Source organism: Culex quinquefasciatus, chromosome 1 (assembly GCF_015732765.1).
Source record: "Culex quinquefasciatus strain JHB chromosome 1, VPISU_Cqui_1.0_pri_paternal, whole genome shotgun sequence".
In the NCBI taxonomy this organism is placed as follows: Eukaryota; Metazoa; Arthropoda; class Insecta; order Diptera; family Culicidae; genus Culex; species Culex quinquefasciatus.
The window spans coordinates 131997671-132018768 of NC_051861.1; the positions used below are offsets into that span (position 1 = coordinate 131997671).

The window sequence follows — 21098 nt, forward strand, 5'->3', positions numbered from 1 at the left end:
GATATTTCGAAATTTGCGCGGCAACTCGCCCAGGTTCAGCACACTAGCTTTCATCTGCATTTAGGAGAATCGAAATCGGATTTATGGGAGCTGAGAACGGCGCGACACAAAATTTTGCAAAATTTTACCACATACGAACATCACTCGACCTCCACGGAATTTATTTTCTCAAAATTCGAGGGTTCGAGATAGACGAGTTCTGTCAAGGTGAATCGATAGAGCGTCGAAAATCGATGCAGTGTGATTTTTAGCGATTTTTCGGTTTAAAATTCATGCTGAATCGACATGTTTACGAAGCTGGAAATGACGTCCTGGCTTAAAGTAAAACCTATACCTTTCTTTAGTAAGAAAGGCAAAAAGTAAATCGTTCTAAAAATTGATCGGGATTGCCGATCGATGTCGAATTTGTTTCAGATGCTCACTCATGGTCTGTACTATGAATGTAGCAAGAAATTTCGAATAAAATCAGAAATGAAAAATGTTGGCGAAGGTCACCAGGAAGGCTTTTACCTTTTTTTAGGGATTTTGTTTCTTATGGTAGGTCAATCAAACGGCTCTAACTCCAGAACCATATTATGAATCTGGATGAAAATTTGGGAGGTTGTAGGGCTCGAAAAATGCAATTTTTGAGATAAATAAAAGGTATGAAAATTAAAAATTTTCACCATATTTTCATTTGAAAACTGTGTATTTTCTGGAAAAGTCTAGACACATCCGAAAACAGATGGATATTTCGAAATTTGCGCGGCAACTCGCCCAGGTTCAGCACACTAGCTTTCATCTGCATTTAGGAGAATCGAAATCGGATTTATGGGAGCTGAGAACGGCGCGACACAAAATTTTGCAAAATTTTACCACATACGAACATCACTCGACCTCCACGGAATTTATTTTCTCAAAATTCGAGGGTTCGAGATAGACGAGTTCTGTCAAGGTGAATCGATAGAGCGTCGAAAATCGATGCAGTGTGAGTTTTTAGCGATTTTTCGGTTTAAAATTCATGCTGAATCGACATGTTTACGAAGCTGGAAATGACGTCCTGGCTTAAAGTAAAACCTATACCTTTCTTTAGTAAGAAAGGCAAAAGTAAATCGTTCTAAAATTGATCGGGATTGCCGATCGATGTCGAATTTGTTTCAGATGCTCACTCATGGTCTGTACTATGAATGTAGCAAGAAATTTCGAATAAAATCAGAAATGAAAAATGTTGGCGAAGGTCACCAGGAAGGCTTTTACCTTTTTTTAGGGATTTTGTTTCTTATGGTAGGTCAATCAAACGGCTCTAACTCCAGAACCATATTATGAATCTGGATGAAAATTTGGGAGGTTGTAGGGCTCGAAAAATGCAATTTTTGAGATAAATAAAAGGTATGAAAATGAAAAATTTTCACCATATTTTCATTTGAAAACTGTGTATTTTCTGGAAAAGTCTAGACACATCCGAAAACAGATGGATATTTCGAAATTTGCGCGGCAACTCGCCCAGGTTCAGCACACTAGCTTTCATCTGCATTTAGGAGAATCGAAATCGGATTTATGGGAGCTGAGAACGGCGCGACACAAAATTTTGCAAAATTTTACCACATACGAACATCACTCGACCTCCACGGAATTTATTTTCTCAAAATTCGAGGGTTTGAGATAGACGAGTTCTGTCAAGGTGAATCGATAGAGCGTCGAAAATCGATGCAGTGTGATTTTTTAGCGATTTTTCGGTTTAAAATTCATGCTGAATCGACATGTTTACGAAGCTGGAAATGACGTCCTGGCTTAAAGTAAAACCTATACCTTTCTTTAGTAAGAAAGGCAAAAACTCATTGTTAGAAGACTGCGAAAAAAAACATATTGAAATAAAATGTGTGCACTACCCATAAATGTATTTTGGTTTTGTGGATTTAAAAAAAAAGTCCTATTGTATAAAAAAATATTAATAAAATTGTGCGTAAAAAGACGAAAAAAAATACTCGGTTTAAATTGAAAGAATTTCCAAAACAAGCGGAAATTACATTTTCATATTTTTTTATGGATATCTTATTTTTGAAATAACCGGCAACACTGCCAAATGAAACACAAATATTAAGTTTGAGTGAGCGTATGATGTGTTTTTGGACAAAACATTTGCTTACTACATTCAGAGTTCAATTTGTTGGGTGGTGACGCGCGGTCAATTATGTGGCATTGTGTGTGAAAAGAAAAGAATTTTATTTCGTGTTTCATCCTGGTTGGCTTGCCCACAAGCAGAAGAAAATCAGTTCAATTTGTTGGGTGGTGACGCGCGGTCAATTATGTGGCATTGCGTGTGAAAAGAAGAGAATTTTATTTCGTGTTTCATCCTGATTGGCTTGCTCAAGTCCTTCCTACATCATCGTTGATCGGGAGGCACGACGTCGTGTGAATTGTTGCATTAAAATAAGTTCAAGTATTACTGTAAATGACTGTAAAAAAGTCCTTCCTATATCATCAATGTCGTCTGGGTAATCGTGATGAAAAATTACATTTTTTCAGTATTTAAATACCTGAGCGCGAGTGTTTTGGTGTGCTAATTAGAAAGACCTTCCCATAGCATCGTTGTTCGGAAGGCTCGCCGACGGGTTTGTTATGAAAGTCCTCCCCATAGCATCGTAGCTCGGGAGGCAGCGAAAAGCCAATACCTTATCCTACTAACCAAAAAAAAAATAATCATGTGATGCTTGAAGGAGATGCTGTGGATTCAACGGTCTCAAGCGGTATCAACAAGTATATAGCGAAAAACTATGTGCTTGATGAGTCTGCAACTTCAACTATCGGACTAACATTCCTCCCTTTTGTTGAACTGCAGGCTTCTTGGGAGGGCGCCGGTATTGACTAATAAAGTCGGGGTCTTCAGGGGTTAAACAGTGAACGGATGGTTGGCTCCCACTGATCATTTTTGATTCATTTTTTAACTTCAGCTGATCTGTCAATAACGGAGTAGCAGCTCATTGGCAGTCAACCATGCTCATGCTCATGCTCATGCTCAAAACATTTGCTTACTACATTCAAACCCCGTTGGTTTGACACCAACTGTTGTCAAACGAACGGGGTCACTTTTTAGTTTGACAACCCTTTTACACGGAGTTCACACACACTACCAAACGTTTGTTTTGATAGTGTGCGTGAGCGCCGTGTAAAAAGTGACAGTTTGTCACTTTTTAGTTTGACTTTGACCAACCAACTAAAAAAGTGTCAAACGAGAAAGTGACCAACCACCTGGGGTTGAGTGTATTTCGTTCATTACATTTTTTCTGTTTCGTTCATAACCTGATTAAAGGATAACGTAATGATTCGAATTCCCGGACGCTTCGAAACCCGGACACTTCATCTTGTTTTATCAATTATTTGGATATAAGTTTGCATTATGAATGTCAAAACTGTGTTATTTGATGAATTCCAACATCAACTTTCATTTAAAGTTTGTTTGAACGCTATAGTTAATGTCAAAACAATTAAATACAATAAAATTTTAGGTTTACCAAAAGTGCGAAACATTTCACTTGAAATATTTCATAGGCTTTCGAAGCACCGGGAAGGCACAGCAGAAATTTATGGTTTCGATTTCCTTAAATTCTAGCAAATTTTTATATAAACTATCGATTGTTTTAATGTTAACAGCTTATTTGAGACCTAAAGAATGCCATTCACTAACATTTCAGTCCAAATTTGTGCAATTCATAAGTAAAATCGAGTGTCCGGAATTCGAAGCAAAAGTGTCCGGATATCGAATCAGCTTTTATCAGTGTCCGGGATTCGAAGCACAACAAGTCATTTTAATTTTCAAATGCTGATGAAATTTTTTTAGAAAAGACATATTTTGCATGCATTTTCTTGAAACTGAGTGTTTATACTACGTCCTGATGATATTTCTACATTTCCAACTTATTACATGATTTTTTGCCAGCTATAACAAAAATGATATGCTACTAAGTGTCTGGATTTCGAATCATGACGTTACACCAACCAACAAAATCGGTAACATTGCCGCAAAGTTATGTGCATTTGGATTTTGACAAAAATGAGCCTGTACGATCATTTTGGCCAAGGGTTGGTTGATATTTAAAATACTTTAAGTGTAGAGCCTTTCAAAATTTTCTTTTAAAAAAATCGGATGAAGTGAGAATCTGTTAACGTTTTCGCGTCGTTTTCTACCTGTATTGTAAATTATAAAAATTAAAGTATTTAAAAATTGTCTATACTTAGTTGTTTTGGAAACTAATGATTGCAAAATAACTGAACATGTCTTTGTATAATTAATTTTAATACACCTTTTCATTCAAATGTTAAAACCCCGGCTTTTAATTTCAATTTCTACTCTTTAATGATATTTCAATCATATTTTAATCATATTTTAAGTTTTTGTCCCAAACAAAATATTGCAGATATTTTAAATTTTAATTGAAAAAAAAAATAATTTTAAATTTTAAATTTTAAATATTTTTTATACACCCAAACGAAAAATATATCTCAAAATCTGCAACAGTGAATTTGCTGCAGAAAATGTTATATTTTATTACATTTTTTGCAGCAAGCCCATAGATCATTTTTGCCCGCGTGTAAACACGTCAGCGATCTGCAGTTCTCACCAACACATAGAATGCTGGCGCGTCCCCGAGCAACAATCTAGAGAGAACATTATGTTCGCGCTCTGTCCCTCACCATTCATCAAGCGTCCATGGCGCGGTGGTAGCGTGTCGGATCAGCAACCTAGAAGTTGATGGTTCAATCCTCGTTCTGTTAAGGTTTTTTTTCTGCAGTACAATCAATCTGCCGTCGGTAATGTCGATAATTGTCGGTAACGGGCAAAAATGTCATACCCCCATATCGCAGAAAATGCATGAGGACAGTTTTCATGCAGATTCTGATATACTTTCATGCTGCCATGCATCAAAATCATGCGACCGCCGGTTGGGTGTATAAAACCAATTAGGGACCATCCATAAACCACGTGGACACTTGAGGGGGGGAGGGGGTGTATGGTGATTGTCCACGCTCCATACAAAAAGATTTTTTTGTATGGAAAATTGTCCATGAGGGGGTTCGAGGTTTCCAAAAAAGTGTTCACGTGGTTTGTGGATGATCCCTTAAAATCCCATTCAACTACAGCTTACTTATAGCTTTTTCAACTGAAATCGACTGATAAGTAACTTATGCAAAATTTGTTGTTTAAATAGTGAAAATCAGCAAATTGGATGGAGTTAGGAGCGAGTGCTTAAGGGTGGTACAAATATTCTTAAAAGTTTTTGTCAATCCCCCCCCACCCCCCACTCTTCAAAATTGGCCCGAAAAATCAGGAGCAAAAAAATATTTTTACAATAATCTTCTAAATTTCAATGAAAATTCACGTGCAACCAGCTGAAATCAAATTAAAATACATTCCCCTGCGTTTAAAATCATTTTTAGCATGTTTGGGTTTATTAAAAAATCATAAGATTTTTTGAAAATTTTTGATGCAGCATCTTTTTTTCGATACAATTGTTGTTTTTGTCGGATCTTAGATATTTTGAAAACTAATGATTGCAAAACAACTGAACTAGTGAAAAATGCATTTAAAACACTTTTTTCATTTAAATGTGAAGTGAAAACTATGGCTTGTTATTTAAATTTTTATATTTTTTTATTTTTTACGACCCCCCCCCCCCCCCCCTTCACCTCAGCCAGGGCCGAGGGACAAAAACTTTTTTAAATATTTGCATCGGCCTAAGTGGTTACATTCATGTAAATCGACAAAAAAAATGTCAAGGTTTGGTATGAGCAAAAACAACAATTTTTTTAATCTGTTTTCCGGGCATCAAAATATGCATTTTCAACTATTAATAAAATAAATTTTCCGACATTTGGCTGTATCATTGACGAAATACAGCTATTTAAAGTTAACAGTTTTGACCAAATCGGCTCAAATTTTTTCTCGTTCTCGTTCTCGTCAAAAAGTCTCGTTAAACTAGGCTTATTTGCATGACGAAAGCCGATTTTCTAAAAGTTTATTTAAGAAAAGTTAAAAATATTTTTATGTTGTTATTTAAGAAATTTTCAGTTTAAGATTTTTGTTTTTTTTTTCAACACAATTTTAAAATTGGGCTTCGCCATGCACACGGAATATGTCTTGAGAGTCTTCATCCCAAATTTCAGCAAATTTGGTCCATCCAATCTCGAGATATCGTGGCACCCGTAAGTCAATTCGGTGTTTCGAGAAAAACGCTCAGAATTTTTGACAGTCCGCTTTGCGCATGGCAAATTGCAAACATAAATCGTCTTTTGCTTACTTTAATCATGAAATATCTTCATGGAAGTTTCAGGAGTGATTGGAACACATATTTTGAGTGGATTTAATCAATTTTCTGTAATATGATTTTTATTAATTTTCTACTTGTATGTAACCCCTTAACCTGCCAAACATACGAAATCCCTTAGTTTGTTTTTATTTAATCAAAAAAGATATTTAAAACAATTTATTTTAACTTAAGGGTTATCCTCCCAACTGATCCATCGCATCGGTTTGGGATCAGCTGCAAACTCCGGACAAAACTTTGGCGGAGGGTGAACGCCTCACCACCACCACCAGAACAGCTGGCCCGGCTCGATCTCAGCAGCCTTTGCCTTTACCTGCGCCAGGTTAACTGTATTAGCCTACTAAAGGTGCACAGCGCCCTCAACACCACCGCCGCCGCAAAGTCACCGCCTGCTGGGAAAAAAAACAGCACCAACTTCCAACTCCCTGCCCGTCAATGCCCTCCGTCTTTAGCTGCAGCGCCTACTACGACCAGTCAGCTCAGTGTGAAAAAAGAACTGGTTGTGAGAAAATTTTGATTACGTCGTCGTCGTCGAAGCCGCCATAGACAACGGGGCAAATTAAGCAGCTGAGAAAAGCATAACACCGTTCAAGTTGGGGGGGAGCTTTTTTGCTGCTGTTGTTCTTCAACCACTTCTAGAAGTGTGTACAAGACACGGGGGAGAGGAGGGTCTGGGAACGGGTTTTTGGGGGTCTCTCTAACTTTATTTTCGGGGCGGTGGCGCGCACAAACCAGAGTTACGCAAATATTTTGCCGCGGCGACAAGGAAAAATGTCGCACAGAAGAAAAAAAAAAAGAGTCACAATAAAAACAGACCAGAAGGTGGGGACCTCCGGTGGGGTCGCGTTGCTTCTAGCTGGTGACATTGTGGAGTCAGCAGCGGCAAAAGTGGCCCGCGGCCTACTGCGATGAGAATTCGGAAAAGCGGAGCAGACCAAAACAAGACGAAAGAAAAAAAAACTTTTGTTTTGGTTGTGATCTTGGATTATTTCGACACTTTCGCGCGCGCTTGACGACTTGGAGAGTTGGCTAGGCTAGATCAATGCCATCTCAGCAAGCCGCGAGATTCTTTCGCAAGCCACTTAATTAATTAGAAGTCGAGGAGGAGATGGACGGACGCGATGAAGTGGGAATTGAGCGTGCTGAAGGGGTAATTTGGATAATTTGGCACTGGACAAACAAATTTCGAGTTGATTTCTAGAATAGATTTTGTTTTGACTGACGAACTCAACTCAGAAGTTGACCAAAAACAAAGCGCGTACAATATGCGATCTAAAAAATAAACCCGTTTCGAGTGATGGTATCTCGCGACTGGGTTGCCAGACCATTTTCATATTCAATAAAACTTATTAAATAAACCATGATAACCATTTTGAAATAATTTTAAGAAATTTACTGCCCGTGTTTGCATCATTCCTCATTTAAGTTATTGATGTAGTTTGTTTCAAAATAGTGTGCTCTTTCAGAAAAAAACCTGATATACAGTACATTGATCTAGAAATCTGCAGGAAATCCAGTTTCTTTTGCTAAATAAGCATATGTTTCATAAGCATAAGCCTTATGTTTCTCAGCTTGCTGTTTTTGCATAAGGGACATTTATGCAAATATAAGCAGTTTAAATGCTTAAGTTGAACCCATAAAATTTACGCTTCCTAAAACCGACGTGAACTTCCCTGTTATGGGAGTGGAGATATACATCACGTAGTCCTTTGCCATTCCGGTTATGTCTGTGACATAAATTCTTTGACTGTGACTAACGGACCATCCGTAAACCACGTGGAAACTTTTTTTGAAATCTCAGAAGGGGGGCAAACAAATATTTTCTCGAAAAAATAAAAATTGTAATGGAAATAGAACTTCACTGAACTAAAAATACTTTTTAAATTCATTTTCCTGCGTTTAAAATCATATTTACTTTGTTTAAGTTCGTTTAAAAATAATTTCATTTTTTTAATTCCGATGCACAGCATTTTTTTTATTTTCTGTATCTGTTTAAGGAACTTTGATGGTATGCAGGGGCGCCGACTCTGGGGGGGCACTGTACTTTTTGCCCCCCCTAAAATTTGGCAGGGGGGGCAGCCCATACATTGTGCCCCCCCAGAAATTTTGGAAGAAAAGATATTTTTATTTCAAATATAAAAAAAAACAGAAATAATTGAAAATAAATGGAACATTGTTTGTACACACCGATAGAATTCTTGTAAGCGAATCCGTAAAATAGCTCAAAAACATTTGTTGTTTTCGAAATCGCTGAAATTTTTTGAACAAAATCGTTTGCAATTTTCTGGATTTAGATGCATTTTTTTCTAAATCGACAACGTTTTATCTATACCACTGTGCTCTCTAGGAAAATCAGTACGCTTAGTACAAGAGCACAGAGGCATCGGTATATGATTTGAGAGATGTCGTCAACATCGATTTTACGGATTTGCTCATAAGATTTCTATCTGTGCATGTTGTTCCAAAAACAAAACCAATGTACTTTTTCCATAGCACCTCCCGGGCAGACGGTAATAACAAAATTCATGTCATTTTAATAACAAATACTGTTAAAATAGCAGAAAGTGTTATGGAATCTTCTTGAAAAATCCATTTTTGCATAAGGGTTTAATAACAGTTAATGTTATCATAACAGAATTTGTTATTGGTCTGACATTGGAGGAAAGCCAAGACAACTTTGGAATAACATTTTTTGTTATGGAAGAATACCTCGAACTGTTATTGGGATGATCGGATTAGTTGTTAAAATAACAAAAATTAATAACAAAGATTTGTTCGAAGAATAACTAAAAATGTTATTAGTCTGTTATTACAATAACGATCCAATAACAAAAAAATCATAACGGGGAATAACAAATCATGTTATAAATAACTTAGAATGTTATTGACCTAGTATTTTCAAATATCAAAAAATGTTATTCCCAAGTTATTACCGTCTGCTCGGGCTTATCTACAATCAAGCTTACGCAAACTCTTGCGAAAACAATCGTCAAGTTTTCAAACGCAACATTTCTTGATTGCTTTACATTTACAAAAATGCTGATAAATTCAATTATTTTTTGGGTAATTTTGGAAAGGATTTGAAAAGATTTAAAATACATTTCTTAACCGTTAACCGTTCTATACCAATTTTAGCCGAAAAATACAATTGTTTCAAAAAAAGTAAATTTTTGAAATCTAGCGCACCGCTTTACTGAGACAATTCCACATTATAAATTATTTATGATCGATTTAAAAAAAATAAAAAGGCTATAGAAATTTTAACCTGCAACCTCAAAAAATATGCATAAAAAATCAGGGAGTAGAACATAATACTAAAAATAGAATATTAAATTCTTAAATTCTTAAATTCTTAAATTCTTAAATTCTTAAATTCTTAAATTCTTAAATTCTTAAATTCTTAAATTCTTAAATTCTTAAATTCTTAAATTCTTAAATTCTTAAATTCTTAAATTCTTAAATTCTTAAATTCTTAAATTCTTAAATTCTTAAATTCTTAAATTCTTAAATTCTTAAATTCTTAAATTCTTAAATTCTTAAATTCTTAAATTCTTAAATTCTTAAATTCTTAAATTCTTAAATTCTTAAATTCTTAAATTCTTAAATTCTTAAATTCTTAAATTCTTAAATTCTTAAATTCTTAAATTCTTAAATTCTTAAATTCTTAAATTCTTAAATTCTTAAATTCTTAAATTCTTAAATTCTTAAATTCTTAAATTCTTAAATTCTTAAATTCTTAAATTCTTAAATTCTTAAATTCTTAAATTCTTAAATTCTTAAATTCTTAAATTCTTAAATTCTTAAATTCTTAAATTCTTAAATTCTTAAATTCTTAAATTCTTAAATTCTTAAATTCTTAAATTCTTAAATTCTTAAATTCTTAAATTCTTAAATTCTTAAATTCTTAAATTCTTAAATTCTTAAATTCTTAAATTCTTAAATTCTTAAATTCTTAAATTCTTAAATTCTTAAATTCTTAAATTCTTAAATTCTTAAATTCTTAAATTCTTAAATTCTTAAATTCTTAAATTCTTAAATTCTTAAATTCTTAAATTCTTAAATTCTTAAATTCTTAAATTCTTAAATTCTTAAATTCTTAAATTCTTAAATTCTTAAATTCTTAAATTCTTAAATTCTTAAATTCTTAAATTCTTAAATTCTTAAATTCTTAAATTCTTAAATTCTTAAATTCTTAAATTCTTAAATTCTTAAATTCTTAAATTCTTAAAAAATCAATTGATGTATCATAATTTTGAAATTTTCTATTTTTTTCAACATTGAATTTTATTGTTATTTCTAATTTTCTGATTGTTTAAATTTCTGCTTTTGATTTCTTAACATTTTCAAACCATTAACCCTAGATTTATTTATACTACAGTGAAACCTCTTTTTATGCGATGTGTTACGTTTTTCTAATTTGTAAATTTCGCTGGAACGACGCAACATTTTTGCAATCTTTTAAAAGCATTTTTTAAGTTTTGTTCAGATCTACAAAACGCTTTTTGAAGCTTTTAAAAATATTGTAGGGTTTAAGAGAAATCTACGAAACAAAAACCGTAACGCCACCGCATAAAAAGAGGATTATCTGTATTTTTTTTTATTTTAGAATATTTAATTTGGTGTATCTGTTATTTTTATCTAAATTGCAGATTTGAAAAATTGATGTTTTTTTAATTTGTATTTGTATTCTTAAATTTCTGAAGTTCTAAATTTTTGCTTTTTACTTTTGTTTTTATTTTTAGAATATTTGTATTGTTGGATTTCTAAATATCTGATTATTTTTATTATTGACTGTTACTTCTAGAAAATAACTGAAAATATGCTAATGCGAATGAATTCGCCTTCAGAACATATAAAAAAAAACCCCCAATTAACATTCTCAATTACGTTTTAATAAATTATCTATTTCTAAAAAAATGGATTCCGGATGAAAAAATCCGTATCACATCGTAATAAAAATATTAAAATTCGTGATATACAAGAAACTATAACATCTAATCGCCACTTTTACCTATCGATTTCGGAAAACAACCGTGCCCCCCCAACATTTTGGACTAATCGGCGCCCCTATGGTATGCATGAGGACTAAAGCAAACAAAATTGATACGACAAAAAAATTGGCTTATTTTTCAAAATATTTTTTGAAACTAAAAATTGATTTTCAACGAAAAACTTAATCACTTCAGTGAAATTTTGATAAAGTGCACCGTTTTCACATTTTAGCCATTTTTGGGTAACTTTAAAAAAAGTCGTAGTTTCAGTTCAAAATTCAAAGAGCAGAGAAAATTCCCTAAAATGTGCTGATTTTGAACTTTTTGATGCGGGCTTTGGTTGCTAAGATGTGTTCTGCTCTTTATTTCAAATTTATTTTCAAATTTAAAAAAATTGACTATATTTTTAAATTTGGAAATAAATTTAAATATGTCAAAAATCAATTCGTGACTATAACATTCGATAAAACATATTTAAAAGAGCAGAAAATTTAGCAAAATTTTCAGTGAAAATCTAACCATTAAATCCCGAGATATCAGTGATCAAAAAACGTGGGCTGATTGAGCAACACTGACAAAATCAGGATTTTTTTAGCTATAAAAAAATTTTTTTTTGGGAATGTGCGAGCATGGGCACCATTTTTAAAATTGAAAAATTGCGACTTAAAAACAATACTTAAAAAAGCTATAAGGTGATTTTTTTTAAATTATTCATTAAACATTTTTTACAACTCCTGGTTTATCTAGTCTTTTCCTGAAATTTGTGAAATCTCTGTCATCCTAGATTTTTCTAGAATTTGTACTATATTTGAAGTGTGGTAAAATATTAAAGAGCTAGCAACCATGTCTACTGTTTTGTGCACTAAGCAGCAAATTCTTAATTTTCATGACATTTCGTTAGTTTTGATGACATGTCCACAATTGTAACAGTACAAATATTTAAAAACATTTTGAATGGTGCCAAATCAAACCAACTCCCATCCAAGTTGGCTAGATTCTCCCACTTGAAAAGAATAACATTGTGTTTCTGTCCACTCCAAAGCCTGGCAACAGCTCCAATTCTTTCCCCAACAACAAGTCAACCCCAAAACATGCAATTGAATAATTTCCTTGCCGTGCTTAGCAACGCGTCACGTCACACGACAGCCAGCCAGCCCGCGTTTCCGCGCAAAACATCCGGATTTTTAGCAAGCAAAAATGCCATAATGATTACACGCGATGTGTCTGGAGAGCAAAAACAAAGGAAATTTGCACCAAACTAAGCGATTGTCATGCTCACGTCCGCGCAAAACTCCGCTTTCGCGTGACTCCCTGGTGATCTGTCTCAGGTGGAAACGAATCTAATCTGGTGCCAAATCAGGCTTCCCAAAAAAAAAAATGGCAGACCTCATGTTCGTGGAAATTAGAATTCGGGGATCGCTATCGCGGCATGCCATGCTGCTTGCAGCCAAAACAATTGAATTTCAATCATTCTAGATGGCGTGGCCTGCTGCTGCTGCTGCGGCGGACAGATTATAATTGTTTACATGACATTTCGTGCCAAAGTCACGACGAATGGCAGGCATGGCATGCCATGATGAGGGAAAAAGGTTCTCGCGTCGCGTCATGAAAAATGGTCGCCGTTACAACAACAGATGGGAATCGGTCGAATTTTTTTTCTTCTGTTTTCTCTCGCCCTGGAACGCGAATTTATTACATCACGTGGAAAATTTATGCACCCGCGCCGTGTCGACCTTGGTTAAAAAACAAAATTCGTGCCACCGCTACTTTGAGGTTATGTAACGAAAACGAGACCCTTCGTCACACGGTTCGACTGGATTAGACTTAATTTCTGCGTGGCGGTGGATGGACGTTATGCTGCTCGTTTTCAACCAGTCTGGGGCTTAAACATGAAAAAAGGAAAAAAAAGGGCGAACGAGGGAATGGTAATCGCGTTTCCGGGTGAGTAAACATCATCATCATCCTCGTCGGGTTTCTCTCTTACTTATTCTTTACAGAGCATATTTCTCGGTGTTCCTTTCAATTTATAACTTCTTTTTTTGTTCGAGCAAAATACGTAAGCGATTTTCCACGTTCCGCGTATCAGCCCTTTCGAAACGTTTTAAACTTCAATAGTGCCTTCAAAGAATTTTTTTCCGCGATTAGACAATATGAAAGCTTAGAAAATCCGTCTGCAATCGAAGGTTGAACGAATATGCTTGAGCCAAGCCCTTGCACCTTAACCGTGCATCAAAGATCGAAGCATGCGCTCACTAGTAGGTATAGGCAAAGCATGCTTCGATTTTGTTGTTGTTGTTGCTTGCGCGGAATAAGAATGTTTCCACAATCGATTAGCCGGTTACGGGTTGATCAAAGCAGCCCAGCTGAATGGCGGCTGTTTTGCGATATGTTTGTGGATTTTTTTTGCCAACTTTGCAAAAGGGCGTTGAAACGGAAAAATGTGTACTTTGTTGGGAAATCTGATGCAAGGTTTCGGAATAGAAAAATCGATGAAATTTTATGTTAAAATGCAGATCATTGCACATCGAGGAAACCCTGAGAAATCAACATTAGCTTAACAAGCTCAAAATCACATTTTTACAAAAGTCTTACTTTTAAGAACCACCCTAAAATTTCGTAGTTTTCTTTAATTACTTTTCAGGATAATCTCGAATTGATTTGCAGTTTGCGACAAAGTTGTTCAGTTTTTTTTGTACTCCATACTTCAATTTTTAAACTTTTTCCCTTGCCTTTATTTTTTCCCTTTACCTTTATTTTTACCAAATTTTGCATGTTATATTGAACGTTAACCAATTTGGTCGAAATCATAAAAAAAAATCAAGCTATTTTTTTTATGTCACCACAAAGTATAAAATTCTAAAATACAAACTAGTGCGTTTTTCTTTGCGATTGTTAAATAAACATTGCAAACTCAAGCTTCTAAATCAATAAACGATGAGAAACCAATAATTCAGTCATATTTCCATCCAAATTCAAATCAAATTATTCGCTCTACAGCAATGCCTTGGCGTTCTCGATTGCGAGATTCCTACTCGAAACTAGGTGTCTGCCTGCCTGGACTGAGCTAACGACCTAACCACTAGGTTAGAACGGGGCCAACATTTACTTCCCTGTCCGACGGAAGGCGTGATCAGACAAATTTCGTCTCAAAATTTGCCACCGGGAACTTCTGGGATCAAACCCAGGCCGACTGGGTGAGAGGCAACCACGCTTACCCCTACACCATGGTCCCGGCTTCCATCCAAATTGTTGTTTCGAAAAAAAGTTGCATAATTTTGATAGAGACTTGCTTGCAAAAGCAGCCAGGCCTACTGCGTTAAGTTAGCCGTAAAGATGTTCAATTAGTAAATATTTTATTAGTATTCTATTGTAAAAATAGAAAACAGGCATTTGCAAACATATTTTAAAATAATCAATGATTTTTTTCTGAAACAGTATCTTTGACAGGAATGTAAAAAAAATGTGTATTTATTTTTTAAATGTAACTTTATTAATGTGCACAGCAAAAGATACAGTTTTATACACGAGCAATTCCAGCTCAAATCAGGATTTTTTCTGGTACTTTTGTACCCGACCCTCTCCGATTTCAATGAAACTTTGTAGACATGTTATCCTAGACCTATATAAGCCATTTTTGTGTATATGAAGCCAATAGTTCTCGAAAGGTAAGGTATTTAAATATTTTTGTATTTTGCAATTTAAAAATTACTGTATCTCGAAGCAGTTGCGTCGTATCAAAAAGTGGTCAAAGACAAACTTGTAGGAAATTAGACGAACTTTCTGAAAAAAATACACTAAAACAAAAATACACGCCACTTATACGAGATTTTTTGATTTTTAAGTCTAAAACTTAAATTTAAAGGTGATGTCACGTTTTTTTTTCGTTCAAAATTTTTGAGGAAGTAGCCCAAGATGTTACCAAAAGACTGACGAAAAATGCTGGATGGTATGTCTCTTCTTAAAAAAGACAAAAATCATTTACTAAAACTGTTTTTTTTTTAAAGTGGTCTAAACGTCGAAATTTTCAAAAACCGGTAGTGGGAATCGATTCCCCAGACAATTTTACATAAAAGTCTCCATATTGACCATTGTCCTATGTCCAATTCTTGGGAAGATACAGCGGGGTTAAAAATAAAAATATTGAAAAAAATGCTTTTTTTGTGGTTTTTGACAATTTCTATATGACAGACTTGGTTTTTTAGTCTGCTAAATATTTTACCGGAAAGCTCGTCCAATTTCCCATAAGTTTGTCTTTGACAGCATTTCAATTGGATGTAAGAGCTTTTTTAGTCTGGGGAATCAATTCCCAATACCGGTTTTTTGAAAATTTCGACGTTTAGACCACTTTTCAAAAAAAAACAGTTTTAGTAAATGATATTTGTATTTTTTTAGGAGAGACATACCATCCAGCATTTTTCGTCAGTCTTTTGGTAAAATCTTGGGCTATTTCCTCAAAAAATTTGAACGAAAAAAAATCGTGACATCACCTTTAAATTTAAGTTTTAGACTTAAAAATCAAAAAATCTCGTATAAGTGGCGTGTATTTTTGTTTCAGTGTATTTTTTTCAGAAAGTTCGTCTAATTTCCTACAAGTTTGTCTTTGACCACTTTTTGATACGACGCAACTGCTTCGAGATACAGTAATTTTTAAATTGCAAAATACAAAAATATTTAAAAACCTTACCTTTCGAGAACTATTGGCTTCATATACACAAAAATGGCTTATATAGGTCTAGGATAACATGTCTACAAAGTTTCATTGAAATCGGAGAGGGTCGGGTACAAAAGTACCAGAAAAAATCCTGATTTGAGCTGGAATTGCTCGTGTATAAAACTGTATCTTTTGCTGTGCACATTAATAAAGTTACATTTAAAAAATAAATACACATTTTTTTTACATTCCTGTCAAAGATATTTTTTTCAGAAAGCTCGTCCAATTTCCTACAAGTTTGTCTTTGACCACTTTTTGATACGACGCAACTGCTTCGAGATACAGTAATTTTTAAATTGCAAAATACAAAAATATTTAAATACCTTACACCCTTCTCAAATGCTGTTTTCAAAAACTATTGGCTCCGTATACACAAAAATGGCTTATATAGGTCTAGGATAACATGTCTACAAAGTTTCATTGAAATCGGAGAGGGTCGGGTACAAAAGTACCAGAAAAATTCTAGATTTGAGCTGGAATTGCTCACACACAAAAAAGTGCCAACTGATGGGATTCATTCAATTCCAGCAGCAGCACTCACAAAGAGGACTGGCGCTTTTGCCCGCTCGGCCATCAGAACGATGTGAAGAGTATAAACGCCAGCATGACAATCGAGACCTAAAAACGCTTTTAGTTATTTTATTTGTTTGGAAAAAAAATATGTTCGTTTCAAGAGCATTTTTGGATTCAGTTTTGCATGCTTAACAACTTTACTAAAAATCCGGTTAAATTTTTCAATAAAGTGCTAGATTTTCCACTTTTATGAAAATCTTCACATAAAATCCACTTTTCATGCTATTTTTATTTTTACGGCTGTTGGGAAACCCACTTTAGGGACCATCCATAAACCACGTGGACACTTTTTGGAATCTCAACCCCCTTCGTGGACAATTGTTCTTTTTGTATGGAGCGTGGACAATCGCTTACACCCCCTAATTGTCCACGTGGTTTATGGATGGTCCCTTACCTTCCTTTAAGTATATGTCTTGAGCTACGGTTTGCCACTTCGCTTGGAAACGATGATTTTAGCGGATTGCATACTGGATTTTGTCATGTTTATGCGATGATTTACCGAGTTCAAGTTGAATAATTGATAATTGTAGAACCAACTCAACCTGAACAGATTCTCAAAATCTCCACCGCACACCACACCCAAAGTTAAAGAACGAGGGGATAGTCCTCAAGAAAAGAAACGTGAGGAAAGTGCTATTTTGCGAGAGTATAGTCCTCTCGCGTGTTCATTCGTTTATTGGAACAGTTCATTCCATTGAGTGGCTTATATGGACAAATGACCTCCACTTAGTCACCGAACCATGGTGGCCCTTACGGCAAAGGCACGGTTTAATATGCCGAAGGTCTTGGGTTCGAGTCTCGGTACCGGTACTTTTTTTTGATAGATGAACTTTTTTTGAAGATGAACCCATGAGTAAAGTACTCTCGGTAGTTTCGGGATTTATCTTCTCAGTCCGCCCACAGTACCATTTTACTACCGAATCGTGCTCTTTATCCTCTCGTATGCCGATGTCCAGTTCTGGGTGAAGGGACAAAGATAGGAGAATCAGAAGACGGGAAATGTTAATGCTCCACTCCCCACGGTATCCCCATGTTTTCTCATTTCTAATGGGATAGCTTTAAGTTCTTCTCATCAAGCTATGAAGTCATAAGTTATCACCTGATTTCAGTTTAAAATGCTTTTTATGAGCTGTAATTGATCGTCACAGTACTGATATGCCAACATTAGAGCCACGATGGAATTACATGCTGCCCCCTATAAAAAATAAAAGAACAAATAAAAGATATTTTTTCAAAATATTGTTTACTGTAACTCTTTTGAGAAAGATTTTAAAAAAAAGTTAATTGATAAAAAGAGAAATTAAGAAAATTGTAACAATGTTTATAAATATTTACGAGATTGTGCCTCGAGCGAAAACTGCATTGATATGATTGATTGACATTGAGAACTAAATAAATAATTTGATACAGGAGACTCTCTCGTTGTCGATATTGAAGGGACCATCGAGAGCGGGAGTTATCAAATTATAGGACGAAAAATCAAAGCAATCTATTTGAAGGGACTGAACAATGTAAAGACAGCTCGAGCAATACTGATATCGAGAAGATCGACAACCAGAGAGTCCACTGTATTCAAGTGACAGACTTAAACGAAGTGCACTGCTCAAGCAACGAACCTCAAAGCGCAGCCTACTTTGAGTCAAAACACAAAACGCAAATCCAGTGCACTCGCTTCATCAGCAATTTTCACCCTGGCAACGGGTCATCAACGCATGGCATGGCATACTTTGGTGGTGCTTCCCCATTTCAAGTTTTAACAAAATCAGGTTGTAACTGTTACGAGCGCACACCACAAACAAGTTCTGAAACACGGACCAGAAAGCCACTCATATGTGGCGGCTGGCTACGAAAGGAAAGAACAGCTGCTGGCCTGGATGAATGGCAAAAGAGGTAAAAGACAAGACGTGGAAGAAAAGCGGCAAAAGCCACCGAGAACAGCTAACATGAATGAAGAGCGAGAGAATGGAGCTGAACTGTGAGCCCGAACGGAGATAGCCCATTACGGACTTCACCTCACATCTATAAAATGAAGAGGTGGGGGAAGACCACTCTAATAAGAATAAACGATCCGAACCCAATATAAAGAAAAGAAAAGAAAAAGGGCCAGCAAAAATGAACTTACACTTTTCAGCGAAGGTTGCTGCGCGATCCCGCAGTTGATGATGAACGACCGACGACGTGGGAAGAAGCGCGATCGTAGCAGTCTATGAGATTCCGGTGTTTTGCTGGGGCAGAGTCCACTGAACTGAACTGACGACGCTTGCTTGGATGCTGGCCTGGCCTCTCTTCCTGTTGCGCAGCGCGTTATTGTTCTCTCCGCACCAAAGCCAACAAATCCATTAAAGATTCTTGAACCGTGTCCCCGCGCACTCTGCTATTCTTCCGTTCCCGTACTCCTTAACTCTTTCAATTTTGCGCTGCCAGAGCACTTCAACTGGCACGTATTTATCCACTTCTTCTTTTGTTTCGCAAAATTTAACCCTCACGCGCGGCGAGTGGGAGGAGAAGGTCTTCCTGAAAGCACCTAATTGCTTAATTTTTTTCCGCCTGTCTGACCACTTCACTTTTTATCAATTTTAGCAAACAGTGCTCTTACACATCCTAGCCCATCTCCTCTTCAATATTTCGCGCAGAGTTATTAAAATTCGTGAACAAATCCGACACGGTTGCAGGCCCAAATTCCTCGTCACAGTAGGCGACGGTGATGACGTCGATGACGCCACGGCTGGCAATAGTTTGCACCAGAAAACATGTTTTTTTGTTGCTCGCAAACTCTGTTGAAAACAGTTCGGCTGTGGATGGGAAAAAATGGGATTGAATTAGTTGTGTTTTTGGTCGGTCAAGAGGAAAATTAAAGTGTTGTCAAATCGAAGTAGGCTGCGACATTAGAGGCATACACACGGCAAATATTCATTTAAAAAATACGGTTCAAATAAGCTAGCTTTTTAGATTTTTTTTGTAATTTTTCTAATTGTAATTTTGTAACTGTCAAAATTTGTCAAATTTGTCAAAATTGTCAAAATTGTCAAAATTGTCAAAATTGTCAAAATTGTCAAAATTGTCAAAATTGTTAAAATTGTCAAAATTGTCAAAATTGTCAAAATTGTCAAAATTGTCAAAATTGTCAAAATTGTCAAAATTGTCAAAATTGTCAAAATTGACAAAATTGTCAAAATTGTCAAAATTGTCAAAATTGTCAAAATTGTCAAAATTGTCAAAATTGTCAAAATTGTCAAAATTGTCAAAATTGTCAAAATTGTCAAAATTGTCAAAATTGTCAAAATTGTCAAAATTGTCAAAATTGTCAAAATTGTCAAAATTGTCAAAATTGTCAAAATTGTCAAAATTGTCAAAATTGTCAAAATTGTCAAAATTGTCAAAATATTCAAAATATTCAAAATTGTCAAAATTGTCAAAATTGTCAAAATTGTCAAAATTGTCAAAATTGTCAAAATTGTCAAAATTGTCAAAATTGTCAAAACTGTCAAAACTGTCAAAATTGTCAAAATTGTCAAAATTGTCGAAATTGTCAAAATTGTCAAAATTGTCAAAATTGTCAAAATTGTCAAAATTGTCAAAATTGTCAAAATATTCAAAATATTCAAAATTGTCAAAATTGTCAAAATTGTCAAAATTGTCAAAATTGTCAAAATTGTCAAAATTGTCAAAATTGTCAAAATGGTCAAAATTGTCAAAATTGTCAAAATTGTCAAAATTGTCAAAATTGTGAAATTGTCAAAATTGTCAAAATTGTCAAAATTGTCAAAATTGTCAAAATTGTCAAAATTGTCAAAATTGTCAAAATTGTCAAAATTATCAAAATTGTCAAAATTGTCAAAATTGTCAAAATTGTCAAAATTGTCAAAATTGTCAAAATTGTCAAAATTGTCAAAATTGTCAAAATTGTCAAAATTGTCAAAATTGTCAAAATTGTCAAAATTGTCAAAATTGTCAAAATTGTCAAAATTGTCAAAATTGTCAAAATTGTCAAAATTGTCAAAATTGTCAAAATTGTCAAAATATTCAAAATATTCAAAATTGTCAAAATTGTCAAAATTGTCAAAATTGTCAAAATTGTCAAAATTGTCAAAATTGTCAAAATATTCAAAATTGTCAAAATTGTCAAAATTGTCAAAATTGTAAAATTGTCAAAATTGTCAAAATTGTCAAAATTGTCAAAATTGTCAAAATTGTCAAAATTGTAAAATTGTCAAAATTGTCAAAATTGTCAAAATTGTCAAAATTGTCAAAATTGTCAAAATTGTCAAAATTGTCAAAATTGTAAAATTGTGAAATTGTCAAAATTGTCAAAATTGTCAAAATTGTCAAAATTGTCAAAATTGTCAAAATTGTCAAAATTGTCAAAATTGTCAAAATTGTCAAAATTGTCAAAATTGTCAAAATTGTCAAAATTGTAAAATTGTAAAATTGTCAAAATTGTCAAAATTGTCAAAATTGTCAAAATTGTCAAAATTGTCAAAATTGTCAAAATTGTCAAAATTGTCAAAATTGTCAAAATTG

General features: G+C 34.5%; 1 protein-coding gene across 2 annotated transcripts in view; it reads right to left on the reverse strand.

The window, feature by feature from the left end:
* The window catches only part of LOC6045741, a 57762-nt gene that overhangs the window by 29693 nt on the left and 6971 nt on the right, over positions 1–21098 (reverse strand). For both annotated transcript variants that reach the window (XM_038252048.1, XM_038252052.1), the window contains exon 2: positions 18700–19369. The gene's annotated coding sequence lies outside the window, so the exon portion shown is untranslated. The remainder of the gene's footprint in view (positions 1–18699; positions 19370–21098) is intronic.